This window comes from Schistocerca cancellata, chromosome 4, assembly GCF_023864275.1.
Source record: "Schistocerca cancellata isolate TAMUIC-IGC-003103 chromosome 4, iqSchCanc2.1, whole genome shotgun sequence".
Classification (NCBI taxonomy): Eukaryota; Metazoa; Arthropoda; class Insecta; order Orthoptera; family Acrididae; genus Schistocerca; species Schistocerca cancellata.
In genome coordinates this window covers 864,531,515-864,552,386 of record NC_064629.1, presented here as the reverse complement: position 1 = coordinate 864,552,386, position 20,872 = coordinate 864,531,515, and the positions used below count along the sequence as shown (strand labels likewise).

At 42.9% G+C, this 20,872-nt stretch overlaps 1 protein-coding gene across 1 annotated transcript in view; it reads left to right on the top strand.

Annotated features, from left to right (window-relative positions):
• Nucleotides 1–20,872, top strand: part of LOC126184477 (dynein axonemal heavy chain 7-like) — a 1,143,184-nt gene that overhangs the window by 312,797 nt on the left and 809,515 nt on the right. The window lies entirely within an intron of this gene.

Sequence of the window (20,872 nt, the reverse complement as noted above, 5' to 3'; positions counted from 1 at the left end):
TTGTTACACTCCATAAAACATTTCTTATGACAAATGATAAACATACCCTCTCAAAGATACTTATAATTTTTGAAACACACTTTCTGTTTCTCCAGACAAGGAGCTAAATGTGTAGCATACTACCCACTGACCAGCTGTAGTCGTATTCAACCGTTTTATACAATAAATGTTAAAAAATTAATATGTGAAATGTTGTATCATGATAGTCGATTAACATTTTAAAATATATTTGTTAAATTAAAATTTTAATGTATATAAATAGGAGAAATTGCTTCAGTATAAGTAGGCACAAGAACACTTGCATACTGCTGTGACGAAATTAAACAACTTTATTAGCATGAATGTCAGGCAACAAAACATACATGTGAGCTTGAGCCATATACTACGAACAGCCTGAACAAACAACTTAAAACAAAGGTATCAATTCACACGCTTTGTTCTTTAGTCTCTGATTTCAGATGTACCATCGACCTTTGCAGGTCTTTGTCGCCACAGAGCACACCCTCCCCCTTCAAAATGGAGTACCTTTGGTAGGTATGGTGGAGGCAATGGTGCCCTTATTCCAATGAGCACTCGGTCAGGTAAGACAGGGTCTGTAGGTCCCAGAACTAGCGAGAGCGGGAAGCAAGGCTGACGGCAGCTCATTGTCCCTTCCCACTGGAGGAGAAGAGCTGAGCCGAAATCCACTGGGTAATGTGTCGGTGTTAGATAGCAGGCCCTCTTATGAAGCAGTTAATCCTTCATATCTCTTGATCCTGAAGCACTCAATCTGGCTTCAGCCTTTCAAAGGAAACTGTCGAGGGCTTGCCTTTCAGTAGTACTGTGAATGAGTGATCACCACACTGTAGCACCTTACGAGATCTGGAGTACAGGTATTGTAGGGCTACCTAGATGATGTCATCACTTAGCATAACATGCCCACAATCCTTCAATGCCTTGGATACAGACAGTCACTGCATGACTAGGAAGTATATGTGCGTGGGAGGTACGTTATTTCACAATTTTTACTAATGCTGGTAGCTCACTATCAGCTGGGAGCAGAGTCAGCTGGCAGACCGAGGTATTCACTGTACAAAATTTCTGTGTATGATTACAAATCCTCTTCGTAGGGAATACACACCCTCAAGCAATACCCATGGCAGGGCTTCTGTCCTTTGTGTGCAATGGCACATGAGAGTAGGTTTATGAGTGCTGTGCCAATGTTTGACGAGGGCATTACCTCGAGGGTGGTAAGCTATAGTTGGACACCACACATTTTGCATAACTCTGTGAACATGTGGGACTTGAACTGTCAGCTGGATCAGTTGTTATTGATGTGGAGCAGCCGAAATGTGCGATCTACGTCTATAGAAACATCAGTAATTTCGTCTGTCATGTTCACAAGTGGAACTGCTTCCATTCAGTGTGTCACTCTACATATGGCTCATGAAATACAGTACAAACCATTTGATTCTGGCGGTAGTTCCACTGGAGCCAGGTGGACGTGCTGCAGTCTTCCTTTATGAATTTCGTACTTTCAGTCTTGCTGCACTGGCAGTTGATGCAAGTGTGGGTCCACTTCCTGCATTCGACTTTAATGTCGGAGCCCAGGAAAGGCTCCATGGCCAGTTTGGTGCTAGAATGGATATCAAGATGTGACAAATTATAGGTTATCGAAAATAGCTCTGCGGAACTTTAATAGAACCAGCAGACATACTCTACATTGTGAAGTATCGCACCATAGGTGCAAGTCTGAGCCAGGAATCGGCACTGGTTCCGCAGTTAATCCAATGTTGCCGTCCATCGAGAGTGGTGTAATCTGGTGATCTTTCTTTTGTTCCTGCACCATGTCAAGAAAATGTACTGTGGCTGTCAGGCAGTTCTTACTAGGGTTGCGTCAGTAGTCGGTGGTCAGTGAATATACTGTAGTTATCAGGCATCCCTTAGTGTCCTCAAGGAAATGTTTAGTACCTTCATACAGAGCCAAAAGCTCTCGATCGTAAGCTGACCATATTTGTTTTGAGTCCCTGAGTTTCCACGAAAAAAACCAGAGCGGTTGTTGTTTGCCATTTACTGTTTGTGGCAGGACGGCTCCAATTGTGATTTTTCTGGCGTCCGCCATTGTGGACAATTGTACGGAAGGTGAACCGTACGACAAAGTAAGGGATCTGTGAACGTAGTCTTTGACAGTGTCAAATGCATGTTGCATCTCCGAGATCTACTGCTGCTTGCCCCAAAAATTTTTACCCACCACGGCATTAGTTAGAGGGAGCTGATTCTTTGTAGTTTGAGAAATATGATGCCTATAAAAGTTTATCGTTCCAAGAAATCTCGGAAGTTCATGAAGTGCCGTCGGCCATGGTGTCTGTTTAATGAGTTCTGTAGCTTCTTGCTTGGGTCGGATTCCATCCTGCGTCACAGAGCGGCCCAAGAATGTAACCTCGTGCTTGTGTAGCTGGCATTTGTCCTTATTTACTGCTATTCCAAATTTCTCCAGAGCACTGAAGACCAGGTGCAAGTGTTCTTCGTGCTGCTCAGGCGCAGAGGAGAAAATTAGTAAATTGTCTAAAGATGGAGAACACAATTGAAGATGACTGAGGGTCTTATTTATGAAACACTGCCACCTTTGGGCGGATTTTCTTAATCTAAATTGTATGTACAAGAATTCGTATAGTTTGCATCGAGTAATGATCGTAGTTTTGAAGATATCCTTTGGTGTCGTCGGAATCTGTTGGCATAGATAACTACACTTTGTATGGAAGCATCAGCCAATGAGTGGGCAAAGTCTCGAATATTTTGGATTGGGTATCTGGCTAGTACCATTCGGGCATTCTGCCTCTGGTAATCATTACACATTCTGTATGTGCCACTCTTGTAGGCACTAACTGCATGGGGGAGGCCCTTGTACAGTCCAATGGTCGTACAATTGTAGAATTTAACAGTACTTCAACAGCTGCTTTAGTTACACATAACCTTGTCGGTGGTAGAAGCTGGGATTTATGAAAGGAAGGTGGTTTTGGGAAAGCGTTTATTGTGTGAATGATATTGTCCCTAATCCCACGTTGCATAGGGAAATGAGAAACACAAGATAAAGCACTTGTAACACTAGGAAAAAGTGGTGATTTGCTGACATCACTTTCAATGATCTGTAAATGCTCTGTAGTTACCTCTCAAAGGCTCCAGGTGGCGTGAAAGGGGACAGTCACTGACGATTCTAACTGGCCAGTACATTTGTGAATGTCTGGAACCACAAATTTACGTAACGGTTTTATATCCATTCTAGCCCCTGTGTCCACAGCTTCCAACTCCAACAAGGTCTGAGTTGGTTTCCCGTCTATATAAATAAATTCTTTATCTTCAATGGAAGAGTCACTCAATTTGTTTGTCGTATACATTAGTTCCTTAACATATTGTAGAATTGCACTGAGTTGGGGTTTGAAAGTAGAGGTCGTTTGGTATTTGACAGATGTTACAGGTAAAAGTTTTATTTAAAAGCAAGTTTTTTTTCACTGAATATGAACGTTAAATCTTGATGTTTGCGAATATCTGTCCTACCTTAGCCAGATGTTTCTTTAGCAAAGATTCTTTTGTTATTTTGTTGGTGAACTGCAGGAATTTGTGGACGTCAGAATCGTACAAGCAGGTCGTCTGCCAATAATATAAGGTACATAACCATCGCTACTGCTGTGAGGAAATATTCCATTTGTTAAATCGTGCCACATGTTGAAACGTCCCCTTATAAAAATTTATAAATTACTGTGCTGATAAAACTCTTACGCTATTTGATTTTCAAACAGCTGAGCAAAACTGAACGTACTCAGACATTTCGCTCTTTACCTATTCTGATCAACACTAAACTGACACACAATATCTTTCGCGCAACGCAATCTGACTTTCAATAATCCCTACAAAAGAATGGCCCTGACTAACATTAACCTATACCTTTCATGAATGACTTACCTCACAAAAATCTTCGTTACTCAAACTACTGCAATACAGCGAGCGCCAATACTGCCAGCTAAATAAAAGATTCTAACTACTGAAGGCACTAACTACTGATAGGCATAGTTAGCAAATGAAAGATTTTGATAAAGAACAATGTATTTACCTTAATAGTGTTCAAAAGTCATTTTATATATATATATATATATATATATATATATATATATATATATATATATATATATATATATATATATACACTCCTGGAAATTGAAATAAGAACACCGTGAATTCATTGTCCCAGGAAGGGGAAACTTTATTGACACATTCCTGGGGTCAGATACATCACATGATCACACTGACAGAACCACAGGCACATAGACACAGGCAACAGAGCATGCACAATGTCGGCACTAGTACAGTGTATATCCACCTTTCGCAGCAATGCAGGCTGCTATTCTCCCATGGAGACGATCGTAGAGATGCTGGATGTAGTCCTGTGGAACGGCTTGCCATGCCATTTCCACCTGGCGCCTCAGTTGGACCAGCGTTCGTGCTGGACGTGCAGACCGCGTGAGACGACGCTTCATCCAGTGCCAAACATGCTCAATGGGGGACAGATCCGGAGATCTTGCTGGCCAGGGTAGTTGACTTACACCTTCTAGAGCACGTTGGGTGGCACGGGATACATGCGGACGTGCATTGTCCTGTTGGAACAGCAAGTTCCCTTGCCGGTCTAGGAATGGTAGAACGATGGGTTCGATGACGGTTTGGATGTACCGTGCACTATTCAGTGTCCCCTCGACGATCACCAGTGGTGTACGGCCAGTGTAGGAGATCGCTCCCCACACCATGATGCCGGGTGTTGGCCCTGTGTGCCTCGGTCGTATGCAGTCCTGATTGTGGCGCTCACCTGCACGGCGCCAAACACGCATACGACCATCATTGGCACCAAGGCAGAAGCGACTCTCATCGCTGAAGACGACACGTCTCCATTCGTCCCTCCATTCACGCCTGTCGCGACACCACTGGAGGCGGGCTGCACGATGTTGGGGCGTGAGCGGAAGACGGCCTAACGGTGTGCGGGACCGTAGCCCAGCTTCATGGAGACGGTTGCGAGTGGTCCTCGCCGATACCCCAGGAGCAACAGTGTCCCTCATTTGCTGGGAAGTGGCGGTGCGGTCCCCTACGGCACTGCGTAGGATCCTACGGTCTTGGCGTGCATCCGTGCGTCGCTGCGGTCCGGTCCCAGGTCGACGGGCACGTGCACCTTCCGCCGACCACTGGCGACAACATCGATGTACTGTGGAGACCTCACGCCCCACGTGTTGAGCAATTCGGCGGTACGTCCACCCGGCCTCCCGCATGCCCACTATACGCCCTCGCTCAAAGTCCGTCAACTGCACATACGGTTCACGTCCACGCTGTCGCGGCATGCTACCAGTGTTAAAGACTGCGATGGAGCTCCGTATGCCACGGCAAACTGGCTGACACTGACGGCGGCGGTGCACAAATGCTGCGCAGCTAGCGCCATTCGACGGCCAACACCGCGGTTCCTGGTGTGTCCGCTGTGCCGTGCGTGTGATCATTGCTTGTACGGCCCTCTCGCAGTGTCCGGAGCAAGTATGGTGGGTCTGACACACCGGTGTCAATGTGTTCTTTTTTCCATTTCCAGGAGTGTATATATATATATATATATATATATATATATATATATATATATATATATATATATATATATATATAAGTTCATGACATCCAGTCTTACAAATTTACTGTCTCTGATGGACACACGTCCAGATCATCCGCTCTCAAAACTCCGCCATCTCTCTCCCCACATCCACCACTGCTGGTGGCTCACCTCCAACTGCGCAACGCTACGCGCTGTTAACAGCCTACTGCCCAACACTACAATAGCGAATATTACAACAATGCTAACCAGCCACAGACTGCACACAGCACAGCCAGTGATTTTCATACAGAGCGCTACGTGGCGTTACCAATATAAAAACCTAAACAGTCTATTTACAATGTGAAAGTGACACAGTAAATCAGCGCCCAACAGTGGTTCATTGAGACCTGCTATGTCTATAACCTTAATCGACTGTGCAATTAGTAGTACCATGAAGCCTAAGTGGTGTGTCGTTCGCCAACCAGAGCTGTGAAGGCTACCTGAGCTACGAGACAGAGCAGCTGTCTTAGATATTGTGCTTACTTCAGAGCCCGAGTCGACGGCAAAATACTGATCTGTCTTTCTGTCCAGGACATATAATGTGCCACTGTCCTAGGAAAATTGGGCAAACTGGTTTGACGCACAGCTTTAAGACATAGATGTTCTTGCATCTTATCGCAATACGTGACCTATAGTGAAGGACGCGATCGGCGTTTGGGTGCAAGCATGGTTTAACGCACCTGGCGAGCGTCTGCACTGAAACACGAATGAAAGCTAGGCTCTCTAATGAAAGCAACACCAGCGAGTCATCTACCTGCTGTGGTTGGAACCATGAGTGACCGGTCTGATGCATGCAGCTGATCGTGAGGAATCCTGGGAGACAGCTGTTGTTTACATCCGGCAGCCAGTCGTGTTCCTCCACATGCATTTGTCTCACTTCGGCTTCTCGTCGCTGTGATGAGATGTATAATGGAGCTGTCGCTGTTGGGTCCTATGTAATAATGGCGTTGATACCGATGTACAAAAATCCGGTAGGCGATCCTAGCTTGTTCTCATTGAGTTGCCCCCATTTGAAATTAAAGAAAACTTGAATGAAAGCGGTAACTTCCTTGTCCATATCTTCATCCATAAGAGTAGTGTCCATTAATTCCCGCAGATGTTTCCAGAATTGGGAGGATATTCTGCCATTCAGCTTTTCTGTATAAATCGCCTGCTGAACTTTTAGACCTAGTAAGGCTGCCTTTGGCCTGCGAGTGATTAGACGTGATCGTATGCTGTCACTGATGATACACGTGTAGTCGGCAATATTGCACAACAAAGCAGACTACTCTGCTGTATCTTCGACGACGGTGTGGTTAATCAGAACAGTTTTTGCGATGGCAAACCTAATCTGCGGATGCTCGGGTTGAAATGATGGCAGTTTAGGTAACGAACGCCATGGTGTAAGAACATCAGTGAAATAGTGACTGTATAGAACTAGGTTATGTGATCCAGGGCTGTCGTCATACGGAAACCCGCTGATCATGCATGGTGTGGGACGTAAACCACAGTTCTTATCATGTGACACGGCTGGCCAGGTTCCACATGGGAGAAGAAATGGGTTCTTCTGCTGAATTTCTGGCATGGAATTACAATGGTATGCGCGTGGGACATAACCTTTCCAGTAGAATTTCACGCAAGATCTGGTTCAGGCACTTAAACACAGTTTTGTAACGAGGTAGTTTGATTTGTCTCATTGGTGAAGACATTAAGATCAAAAGCGCTGGACCACACTAATTCGTTGCAAATATTCCACATGGCCATCCATCTGTGTGGGAGGAGGAACATAATCATATCTTGTAGTCCACTAAAAACAGTAGTTGGTTGGGGGAAAGATCCCAATAACCCATGTCTAATTTGGTGGGAATATAGCACTGGGCTTTACAGAATTACTGATTATTTGGTATGCTTGGCATGGGTCACCAATGTGGAAAATTCCGTTCAGATCAGTAGGCACAGTAACACTTGTGTACTGTTGTTGTTGTTGTGGTCTTCAGTCCTGAGACTGGTTTGATGCAGCTCTCCATGCTACTCTATCCTGTGCAAGCTTCTTCACCTCCCAGTATCTACTGCAACCTACATCCTTCTGAATCTGCTTAGTGTATTCATCTCTTGGTCTCCCTCTACGATTTTTACCCTCCACACTGCCCTCCAATGCTAAATTTGTGATCCCTTGATGCCTCAAAACATGTCCTACCAACCGATCCCTTGTTCTAGTCAAGTTGTGCCACAAACTTCTCTTCTCCCCAATCCTATTCAATACCTCCTCATTAGTTACGTGATCTACCCACCTTATCTTCAGCATTCTTCTGTAGCACCACATTTCGAAAGCTTCTATTCTCTTCTTGTCCAAACTAGTTATCGTCCATGTTTCACTTCCATACATGGCTACACTCCACACAAAGACTTTCAGAAACGACTTCCTGACACTTAAATCTATACTCGATGTTAACAAATTCCTCTTCTTGAGAAACGCTTTCCTTGCCATTGCCAGTCTACATTTTATATCTTCTCTACTTCGACCATCATCGGTTATTTTACTCCCCAAATAGCAAAACTCCTTTACTACTTTAAGTGTCTCATTTCCTAATTTAATTCCCTCAGCATCACCCGACTTAATTCGACTACATTCCATTATCCTCGTTTTGCTTTTGTTGATGTTCATCTTATATCCTCCTTTCAAGACACTGTCCATTCCGTTCAACTGCTCTTCCAAGTCCTTTGCTGTCTCTGACAGAATTACAATGTCATCGGCGAACCTCAAAGTTTTTACTTCTTCTCCATGAATTTTAATACCTACTCCGAATTTTTCTTTTGTTTCCTTTACTGCTTGCACAATATACAGATTGAATAATATCGGGGACAGGCTACAACCCTGTCTTACTCCTTTCCCAACCACTGCTTCCCTTTCATGCCCCTCGACTCTTATAACTGCCATCTGGTTTCTGTACAAACTGTAAATAGCCTTTCGCTCCCTGTATTTTACCCCTGCCACCTTCAGAATTTGAAAGAGAGTATTCCAGTTAACATTGTCAAAAGCTTTCTCTAAGTCTACAAATGCTAGAAACGTAGGTTTGCCTTTTGTTAATCTTTCTTCAAAGATAAGTCGTAAGGTCAGTATTGCCTCACGTGTTCCAACATTTCTACGGAATCCAAACTGATCTTCCCCGAGGTCGGCTTCTACCAGTTTTTCCATTCGTCTGTAAAGAACTCGCGTTAGTATTTTGCAGCTGTGGCTTATTAAACTGATAGTTCGGTAATTTTCACATCTGTCAACACCTGCTTTCTATGGGATTGGAATTATTATATTCTTCTTGAAGTCTGAGGGTATTTCGCCTGTCTCATACATTGTGCTCACCAGATGGTAGAGTTTTGTCATGACTGGCTCTCCCGAGGCCATCAGTAGTTCAAATGGAATGTGGTCTACTCCCGGGGCCTTGTTTCGACTCAGGTCTTTCAGTGCTCTGTCAAACTCTTCACGCAGTATCTTATCTCCCATTTCGTCTTCATCTACATCCTCTTCCATTTCCATAATATTGTCCTCAAGTACATCGCCCTTGTATAAACCCTCTATATACTCCTTCCACCTTTCTGCCTTCCCTACTTTGCTCAGAACTGCGTTGCCATCTGAGCTCTTGATATTCATACAAGTGGTTCTCTTCTCTCCAAAGGTCTCTTTAATTTTCCTGTAGGCAGCATCTATCTTACCCCTAGTGAAACAAGCCTCTACATCCTTACATTTGTCCTCTAGCCATCCCTGCTTAGCCATTTTGCACTTCCTGTCGATATCATTTTTGAGACGTATGTATTCCTTTTTGCCTGCTTCATTTACATTTTTATATTTTCTCCTTTCATCAATTAAATTCAATATTTCTTCTGTTACCCAAGGATTTCTATTAGCCCTCGTCTTTTTACCTACTTGATCCTCTGCTGCCTTCACTACTTCATCCCTCAGACTTCCCACTCTTCTTCTACTGTATTTCTTTCCCCCATTCCTGTCAATTGTTCCCTTATGCTCTCCCTGAAACTCTCTACAACCTCTGGTTCTTTCAGTTTATCCAGGTCCCATCTCCTTAAATTCCCACCTTTTTGCAGTTTCTTCAGTTTCAATCTGCAGTTCATAAACAATAGATTGTGGTCAGAATCCACATCTGCCCCAGGAAATGTCTTACAATTTAAAACCTGGTTCCTAAATCTCTGTCTTACCATTATATAATCTATCTGATACCTTTTAATATCTCCAGGATTCTTCCAGGTATACAACCTTCTTTTATGATACTTGAACCAAGTGTTGGCTATGATTAAGTTATGCTCTGTGCAAAATTCTACAAGGCGGCTTCCTCTTTCATTCCTTCCCCCCAATCCATATTCACCTACTATGTTTCCTTCTCGCCCTTTTCCTACTGACGAATTCCAGTCACCCATCACTATTAAATTTTCGTCTCCCTTCACTACCTGAATAATTTCTTTTATCTCGTCATACATTTCATCTATTTCTTCATCATCTGCAGAGGTAGTTGGCATATAAACTTGTACTACTGTAGTAGGCATGGGCTTTGTGTCTATCTTGGCCAGAATAGTGCGTTCACTATGCTGTTTGTAGTAGCTAACCCGCACTCCTATTTTTTTATTCGTTATTAAACCTACTTCTGCATTACCTCTATTTGATTTTGTATTTATAACCCTGTAATCACCTGACCAAAAGTCTTGTTCCTCCTGCCACCGAACTTCACTAATTCCCACTATATCTAACTTTAACCTATCCATTTCCCTTTTTAAATTTTCTAACCTACCTACCCGATTAAGGGATCTGACATTCCACGCTCCGATCCGTAGAACGCCAGTTTTCTTTCTCCTGATAACGACGTCCTCCTGAGTAGTCCCCGCCCGGAGATCCGAATGGGGGACTATTTTACCTCCGGAATATTTTACCCAAGAGGACGCCATCATCATTTAATCATGCAGTAGAGCTGCATGTCCTCGGGAAAAATTACGGCTGTAGTTTCCCCTTGCTTTCAGCCGTTCGCAGTACCAGCACAGCAAGGCCGTTTTGGTTAATGTTACAAGGCCAGATCAGTCAATCATCCAGACTGTTGCCCCTGCAACTACTGAAAAGGCTGCTGCCCCTCTTCAGGAACCACATGTTTGTCTGGCCTCTCAACAGATACCCCTCCGTTGTGGTTGCACCTACGGTACGGCCATCTGTATCGCTGAGGCACGCAAGCCTCCCCACCAACGGCAAGGTCTATGGTTCATGGACCTTGTGTACTATTACAACAAAATCAAATTACATTATTATCGTAGATGTCACACAGTGAAAACTACACGTGGGACTAAGCCACATACCATGAGCAGACTGAAGAAATAACTTACAACAAAGGTACAAAAGCACACATTTTGTTACTTCGTCTCTGATTTCAGATCCAACACTGACCTTCACAGGTCATTGTCCCCAAATACGGGCGTACACTATATGATCAAAAGTATCCGGACACCTGGCTGAAAATGACTTACAAGTTCGTGGAGCCCTCCATCGGTAGTGCTAGAAATCAATACGGTGGTGGCCCCTACGCCTTCCTGACAGCTAGCATGCATACGTTCCATCATGAGCCGTAAGATTTCTTGGGGAACGGCAGCCCATTCTTCACGGAGGGCTGCACTGAGGAGAGGTATCGATGACGGTCGGTGAGGCACGAAGACGGCGTTCCAAAACATCCCAAAGGTGTTCCGTAGGATTCAGGTCAGGACTCTGTGCAGGCCAGTCCATTAAAAGGATGTTATTGTCGTCGAACCACTCTGCCACAGGCCGTGCATTATGAAAGGGTGCTCGATCATGTTGAAAGATGCAGTCACCATCCCCGAATTGCTCTTCAACATTGGGCAGCCAGAAGGTCCTTACAACATCAGTGTTGGCCTGTGCTGTGATAGTGCCACGAAAAACAACAGGGGTGGAAGCCCTCTCCATGAAACACACGACCACACCATAACACCACCACCTCCGAATTTACTGTTCGCACTACACACACTAGCAGATGACGTTCACCAGACATTCACCATACCCGCACCCTGCCATCGGATCATCACATTGTGTAGCGCGATTCGTCACTCCACACAACGTTTTTCCACTGTTCAATCGTCCAGTGCTTCCGCTCCTTACACCAAGCGAGGCGTTGTTTGGCATTTACCGGCGTGATGTGTGGCTTATGAGCAGTTGCTCGACCATTAAATAGAAGTTTTCTCACCTCCCGCCTGACTCACATAGTACTCGTAGTGGATCTTGGTGCAGTTTGGAATTCCTGTGTGATGGTCTGGATAGATGTCTGCCTATTACACATTACGACCCTCTTCAACTGTCGGCGGCCTCTGTCAGTCAACAGACGAGGTCGGCCTGTACGCTTTTGTACTGTACGTGTCCATTCACGTTTCCACTTTACTATCACATCGGAAACAGGGGACCTATGGATGTTTAGGAGTGTGGAAATCTCGCGTACAGGCGTATGACGCAAGTGACACCCAGCCACCTGACCACGTTCGAAGTTCGTGAGTTCCGCGGAGCTCCCCATTCTGCTCTCTCACGATGTCTAATGACTACTGAGGTCGCTGATATGGAGTACCTGGCTGTAGGTGGCAGCACAATGCACCTAATGTGAAAAACGTATGTTTTTGGGGGTGTCCGGATACTTTTGATCACATAGTGTACCTCCTAACAGGCATGAGGTGCATTTTTTGTGGAGTTACCGCAGATATTTGCCATTACGTTTTTTCCATCTGTAGCAATAGTCATCGCAAAAAAATACTGCTCTTGCGATGTTCAGTGTCAGCGAAGATCGTTAGTTTATTTCCCGTTGCATACAAAATTATTTTTAAAGCGGAATTTTATGTATCCATTCGATAGGGTGGTCCCAGCTTAGTGCAGTGTGATATTTGTTTTATGGATATTTATGAATGAGGATAGTTAAATTCGAAGAATAACGTATACTCCAGCAGCGAACGAGCAGTGATGCTGCTTGGAGTTAGCACTTAGCACGGGTCATATCGGTGCTGTTGTTGCTGGAGTACTGTTTAGAGTAGGTGGGGTAAGAGCACGCATGGGGAAAGACTACGCATCAAGCTTTCGGGCCCCTAAGGCACTACTCTACCACCAGGTAGCGCACACGTCATCATTTTCTCATTTCTGTTGTGGTACATCGTGGTAATCGGACGCTTAGAGCTGGAGAAAGTGCGGTAATTCACTATTGTATGTTTTACACGTAAAATTCGTATAGTTTTCATTGAGTGTTAGGTGAGCCTAAATCCACTTAAAAATCCTACAATGCGGCAGTAGAACTGGTGGCTGTCAGCTTCCAATATCCACCTTGATCTCAATGACTTAGCTGTATGTATTATCCGTAGATTGCCGGAAAAAACAGCGGAATGAGGTACAAGTATGCAGCTGTAAATGGGTATAAGTCCGCAGTGCGCACTTTTACCCTATCAAGAAAATATTTGAGAACTTTTACTCCATCAAGAAACTATTTGCGGATTTTTACTCCATAACCTGCACTTTGACCTGTGTAGTCCCGTCTAGCATATTCAAGTATATTTTGTTCGTGTTTATTTACCTTAGATGCCCCGTGGTTCACTTCAGAGAACTGAAATTTTCCTGTTCTGTAATCTTTAATTCGTTGGGTAGTCCTTTTTTCAAATACACCTACCTCTCAAACACACTTCTAATACAATCACATGTGTCCATGAAAGCATTGTTTTCCAGAAAACGACCGAGAACATCAACTCGACAACCTTTAATTGAGCAGTCCTACCACCAAGCTGTTGGCCTTATCGAAAATGGGTGCTCAACTCGGCAAGCAGCCAAAGCTATTAGCTTTCCAGAGGCTGCCTCACGAAAACGTTGTAAAACTGGCAAAGATAGTGAGCAGCTCCGGCGATTAACAAATTTTTTTTCATTGGAGGAAGAGCAAGCAATAGTGCAGCGTTGCATTTTTTTCGGCCTTACTCTCAGATAATTACGACATTTACTTTTTGAATTAACCGAAAAGAAAACTGCACCAGTCATAGGTTTTCAGTTGAAAAACGACTTTCTGGTAGAGAATTCACCCATGAGTTTATGAAAAGAAATAAATTGCCCCACAGAACGACCCGGAAAAGCAGCGTAGCACGCATAATGGGGTTTAACAAGACACAATTAAAGAAATGATTTGACAATCAGGAAGCATTCTTAGAGAAATATGGGTTTCCTTCCGATCGTATTTACAACATGGACGAGACAAGCGTTCAGACTGTCCCTTATAAGCTCCTTTAACATGTAGCTCCTACAAGAAAGAGAGAAGAAGGGGGAGGGAGAATCAGTGGCTGCAGAACAGAAGCAAATAGTCACTGTTACACACCACGTGCTACCCTTCATTTCTGCACGGAAGCGACGTTATCCCTTAGTGATAAATAGAGGTCCAAAGGGATATGTTTTGGCTATATCCGATAAAGGCTACATAACGGCAATAGCATTTATTACATGGTTTAATCATTTCAAAATGTTTATGCATCTCAAAGTCAACAAGCCCATTTTATTAATCTTGGATAATCATATCTCCCACACATCCTTGGAGGCTGTTTCCTTCTCCAAAAATAGCCACAAACATATGCTAAGATTTTTCACCTCATAGCAGCCAAGACACAGCCACTTGACGGCATTGTTTTCAGGTCTTTCAAGGCATTTTACGACACGGCAGTAGATTCGTGGAATGTGCGTCATCCCGGGCAGGTCTTGAGCTTGTATGACGCAGTTGAACGGATGAAAGTGGCATTTGAAAAGGCGGTTACTGTTGAAAATGTCGAAACAGATTTCAGTGCCATGGGAATTTTTTCTGTCAATCGAAACAAATTTTCAGATGCAGATTTTGCGGCGTCAGAAGTGACTAATTGATATTTTGACAATGGTTCTTACGAGTTGATGAACGACAATTCATAGTCATTGGTGGAAATAAAGAGGGTGAATCACCAAGGAACAAGGAAATCACTCTAGAAGACAAGGAGCACAATGCTGGAAATAATGCCAACCAGGACCCACAGTTTATTACTTCGGAACCAGGATCTCCCATCGTTAGTGAGTCGTCTGCCCATCTTTCATCTGCTAACTGCCGAGCTAGCTCCTCTCCCAGCACATCCTCCTTTTCTGCCAATACTTCATCTGTTGCACCCCTGGTATCACCAGACGAATAATTCCACTTCCAAAAGTTCAAATAAAACTGAAACTTAGGAAGGGGTGTTCGTCAGGGTGGTTAACTTCAAGGCCTCATAAGGCAATATGGGAGGCGGAATATGCTGAAAAGAAAACTTTAGATCACGAGAAAAAAAAAAAAAAGAAATCCCTTGCCAGAAGTAGTAGAAAGAAGTAGACACTTTCTACTCAGGTAGGAGACGAGATACTGGCAGAAGCTGTGAGTACCGGGCGTGAGTCGTGCTTCGGTAGCTCAGATGGTAGAGCACTTGCCCGCGAAAGGCAAAGGTCCCGAGTTCGAGTCTCGGTCGGGCACACAGTTTTAATCTGCCAGGAAGTTTCAGACACTTTCTACTGTTAAAAATCCTTCAAAGAAACAAACTCTTACTCTATCTTCGTCGGAATCAGAGGCATAGATGTTTCTGCAAACAATAGCTCTGACCTGGTCGCGAATTTTTCAGAGGACGAAGCTGATGTAGAAGATAGTTCTGTTATAAGGACAGGAGTTGTAAAAGTCCACGGAACACTAAAACTTTGCTTCGCCTTTACCTATTAAAAGTGCTTCATTGCTTCAGTCATCGTTACGATGCAGATTTTTACACGCGCTTATATCGAAATTAAAGACATTTGTAAAAGACTATCAGAATCAATTCATAAATGCTCTGGAAGATTTGTGACTACAATTAGTTTTGCCGACGATCTGTCCGGCTTACAAGTTTACTGAAATTTTCGTTGAAATGCAAGTTTGGATAGGCAACCTTTCCCATTTCCATTTCATCGTGTTAAAGTATCTTAATTTCAAAATGGGTCTTTTATGTTACTTTCCGTTATTCTACAAGAGGAATATGTATTTTGTTTCATTGTCCGCTTTAGTTGCGTCAGTGTTCAAAGTTAGGCGGAGTAACCCTTGCCGGTCAACTAGGTTCAGTTCGTGAAATTGAAATGCGTAAAACGCTGTTCTTAGTTATAATAATATTATGTACATGTGCATTTTTAGATAAAGAGTACCAAATTTGGTTTTCCACGTATTTATTGGCAACTCTTTCTATTTCTTTGTGGTTGGAGTGAAAGTCGCACTGCACGCTCTTGCCCCAGGCCTGTATACTTTTACCCCACAGCATGGGTAAGAGAACGCTAATTTACTTTTTAGGAAATCTTTTATTATTCCTATAATAATAATTGGGAGGCACAGAAACATTCACACAATGTTACCAATATGTCAAACTATATGTTGCATGGGTAATTAATATAATATTGTTCCAAGTTTCTCTTAAATATTTAGTAAAACCAAAATTAGAGCACTTTTACCTCCACCTACCCTATTCTATGTGTGTTACTGTCCCTATTAATACATATCGATAAAAAATACCGCACTAGATTAATCTGAGAACGCTCTGCCGAATGGGCACGTAAGATTCAGCTTTGAAAATCATTTTGTTTGTAACGGGATACAAACCGATGCTTTCCGTCGACATTTCGTCTCAGATGAAAGGCGTGATGAGCAGAGTTTTTTTGGGCTGACTTAAGCTACACTTTGCACAAATTAAATAGCAAATTTCTGCCGAAACATCAAGGAATATGCGCCTGGCGACTCTTAAAAGGGCACCTGCTATATATTGTGTCTCATAAAGGTAAATACTGTTAGATCATGATATTTAGGGAGAATTTGTGGGAAAAAGCAATGTTTAATCCACCATACATAAATTTCTGCAACTATGTGAATCTTTTTTCCCCGAAGACAGTTCAGTATAAATTAAATTAGGAATGGGGGTATTTATGGTTTACAGTTAGATTGAAAGTAATATATCCCATGAAGGATAACCTACAATTAAGAACTGCAGAAGCACTGTCAAATATTACCATAATCCTGAAATACATTGTCATAGAAGCATTACATTAATTCTTTGCAAAAATTCTAACTTTAAGAAGGTAGAAACATGAATTTTAAGTATTATTATATGACCAAAAATGCAAATTTCTAAATTAATGCAGTGCATTTCCTTTTTAGTAGCTGATATACCTGTACACAAACTGTCTTTTCAATTTAGTCATTTATTTCATTGTAATTATAATACAAAACAATGACACTGGGGATATATAACGAAGTTTGTATAGCCTTCCGTTGTGAGACCAACAAGATTTTACATGCAAACACAGTAAGTGTGGTGCTTTACTTCACTAGCAAAAAGCAAAGTATCACTTCACAAATCTGTACTGATAGAGAACTAATTTTTTTAGGTACATCACATATCCTACCATAGATTTTCAGAACTCAGTTAACATTTGCCCATGGCCTACAAAAATAACGGATCTAATATATCAAATGTTTAAAAGAAAATAAAAATCATCAGGCATAATGATTTACAACTCAATCTTTATTATGTTAAATGCATGAGTGTTAATAGCAGAGCAGGCTTGTAACTGATACCAAGGTGCTTTTGGACTCTGAATGTTATTAAAGATAATCACTACCAAATTTTGAACAATTTACAACCAATCACAGAAACAGATACGACTTTCACACCGTAAATTAACGACCCTGCATAAAATTCCTTGCCATTCAGCCGAATAATAGTTTAAAATTAGCACTCCTGGAAATGGAAAAAAGAACACGTTGACACCGGTGTGTCAGACCCACCATACTTGCTCCGGACACTGCGAGAGGGCTGTACAAGCAATGATCACATGCACGGCACAGCGGACACACCAGGAACCGCGGTGTTGGCCGTCGAATGGCGCTAGCTGCGCAGCATTTGTGCACCGCCGCCGTCAGTGTCAGCCAGTTTGCCGTGGCATACGGAGCTCCATCACAGTCTTTAACACTGGTAGCATGCCGCGACAGCGTGGACGTGAACCGTATGTGCAGTTGACGGACTTTGAGCGAGGGCGTATAGTGGGCATGCGGGAGGCCGGGTGGACGTACCGCCGAATTGCTCAACACGTGGGGCGTGAGGTCTCCACAGTACATCGATGTTGTCGCCAGTGGTCGGCGGAAGGTGCACGTGCCCGTCGGCCTGGGACCGGACCGCAGCGACGCACGGATGCACGCCAAGACCGTAGGATCCTACACAGTGCCGTAGGGGACCGCACCGCCACTTCCCAGCAAATTAGGGACACTGTTGCTCCGGGGTATCGGCGAGGACCATTCGCAACCGTCTCCATGAAGCTGGGCTACGGTCCCGCACACCGTTAGGCCGTCTTCCGCTCATGCCCCAACATCGTGCAGCCCGCCTCCAGTGGTGTCGCGACAGGCGTGAATGGAGGGACGAATGGAGACGTGTCGTCTTCAGCGATGAGAGTCGCTTCTGCCTTGGTGCCAATGATGGTCGTATGCGTGTTTGGCGCCGTGCAGGTGAGCGCCACAATCAGGACTGCATACGACCGAGGCACACAGGGCCAACACCCGGCATCATGGTGTGGGGAGCGATCTCCTACACTGGCCGTACACCACTGATGATCGTCGAGGGGACACTGAATAGTGCACGGTACATCCAAACCGTCATCGAACCCATCGTTCTACCATTCCTAGACCGGCAAGGGAAGTTGCTGTTCCAACAGGACAATGCACGTCCGCATGTATCCCGTGCCACCCAACGTGCTCTAGAAGGTGTAAGTCAACTACCCTGGCCAGCAAGATCTCCGGATCTGTCCCCCATTGAGCATGTTTGGGACTGGATGAAGCGTCGTCTCACGCGGTCTGCACGTCCAGCACGAACGCTGGTCCAACTGAGGCGCCAGGTGGAAATGGCATGGCAAGCCGTTCCACAGGACTACATCCAGCATCTCTACGATCGTCTCCATGGGAGAATGGCAGCCTGCATTGCTGCGAAAGGTGGATATACACTGTACTAGTGCCGACATTGTGCATGCTCTGTTGCCTGTGTCTATGTGCCTGTGGTTCTGTCAGTGTGATCATGTGATGTATCTGACCCCAGGAATGTGTCAATAAAGTTTCCCCTTCCTGGGACAATGAAATCACGGTGTTGTTATTTCAATTTCCAGGAGTGTATATATCAATTACATTACATTCGTATGTTGCTTCCCATTGTTGATGAATACTTCGTGAATAGTCATTTCGTTGGATTATTGCAAATTTACTCGTGCAGGAATGGATTTGCCTCTATATTCCCCAATCTGGCTCCTTATGGCTACTTTTTGTGGGGCACATTGAAAGAGACTGTCTATTGGAACAATCCCACCATGCTGGACGTGCTTCAAACGGTGTTCTGTGCAGCATATGAATCCATTTTCGTTGAGACAAAGGACTGAAACCAAGAAGAACAACCATTATTCCAGCAGTGACAGAAGAGTACTGTTCCATAATAATAGCATACAGACAGCACAGTGCACACTGCCACATGAGAAGGGATAAGATACCATAGAAGACAGGGCAAATAATTATTTTGAGATATGATTAGTGTTAGAGGACATACTTTTAAACCCAGTATCCGTGTATACTAATCTGGAACCACTCTACCGAATACGCAATAAAATTCCACTTTAAAGATGTTCTGTTTGCAATGAGAAAAAATTCACATCTTTGTGAGCATGGGCAAAGCACGAAAGACATGAAGAGCAACATCTGTCAGCCTTGACTGTATCCAGACATTACAAAAGCAAAATGTCAAATACTTGCCAAAAACGTGGTAAAATGTGCCTTATGACCCTTCTGCCAGAGAGAGAGCGCGCGCACACACACACACACACACACACACACACACACGATCTGTAATTTCTTACTGTGACAACTTTGTCTGTCTGTTTTATTTCATTTCTTTCTTTTGAATGTTAAATATTCAGTTTGTGAAGAGTTACCTTAGACAAAGGACAAATAAATGAAATTAAAAAAGATTATTAAATAGATTGTTACAGTACAAACTGAAACGCCACTAATATAGTATATGAATTTGTTTTTTAATAACAGTAAATAACTGTTTTTTGAAAATTACTATCACAATGAATACAATAACAGCGGTAACAGATATGTAATGGAAAATGAAGAACTTGCAAAATAATGGCCTATTAACATTTGAAAATAAGTGTGGATAGTTTACAGCTTCTTACTATTTCACAATATATTACTTTGCTTTACTGTTAAAGAGCTAAAATTGAAACTGTACCGGTAGAGATCGTTCACACTTGCCACAACGACATCAGGAAACAAAATTCCTTAGCATTCAGTTATTGCAGGTGGAATATGATTGCATATTTATTGACAATAGAAAAAGTGGTTATTATCAGTTCAGATCTTCATCTGAAGTAGATATAGTTTTCTTATCTGCAACTGTTGAAGCTAATATTTTAATTTTGAAGGTAATAGACAGCATATCTGATTGGAGGAAGCTAGTCATATATGCCAAATATTTCCCACAAAAAATTGTAACAGTATTAATTTTAGTGGAAACGTCAGCATATTATAACTGAAATGATTGTACAGATTTCGGAAAATCTATTAAACAACATTTGTTTCTCTCATGTGGCTGTTATTTTCACTTAATTTAATCTTCTAGTATTTTAAATTTCTTTTTTTAACAGCATTACTTTAAATTAGTAAATATCATCTCCAAATAAGATCAACATAGAATTAATGTTCATGAATAAGAACAATAACGGAGTTAGCCCTAGTGCGGAGCCTTGAGGAGGGATTGTGACACTGTGTTCTCTGTCTAAGATTATCATACTAATTGTAAGGTGAGAAATCTTCTTACCCAACAAGCCGTTTGGTAAGCAATAAATGGAGGAAATAAACATGGGTTCTGTTAGACCACTGGCAGGGCACATATAATATTTCACTCGCATAACCCTAATGATTACTGTTTTAATCTCATTTATAATCAAGATTATGATTAGCATATCTATACTTTATCATACTCTGTTGAATGTATTAAACAAACAGTGTACTGTATTTTAAAAAATTAATACATAGTTGAAATAAACAGAAAACTTAAGTGCAAAAATGAAGCAATGAAAATATAGAAGAAACACAGGTATGATCATAAGAGTTAACTAATAAAGTGAAATTAGTTATG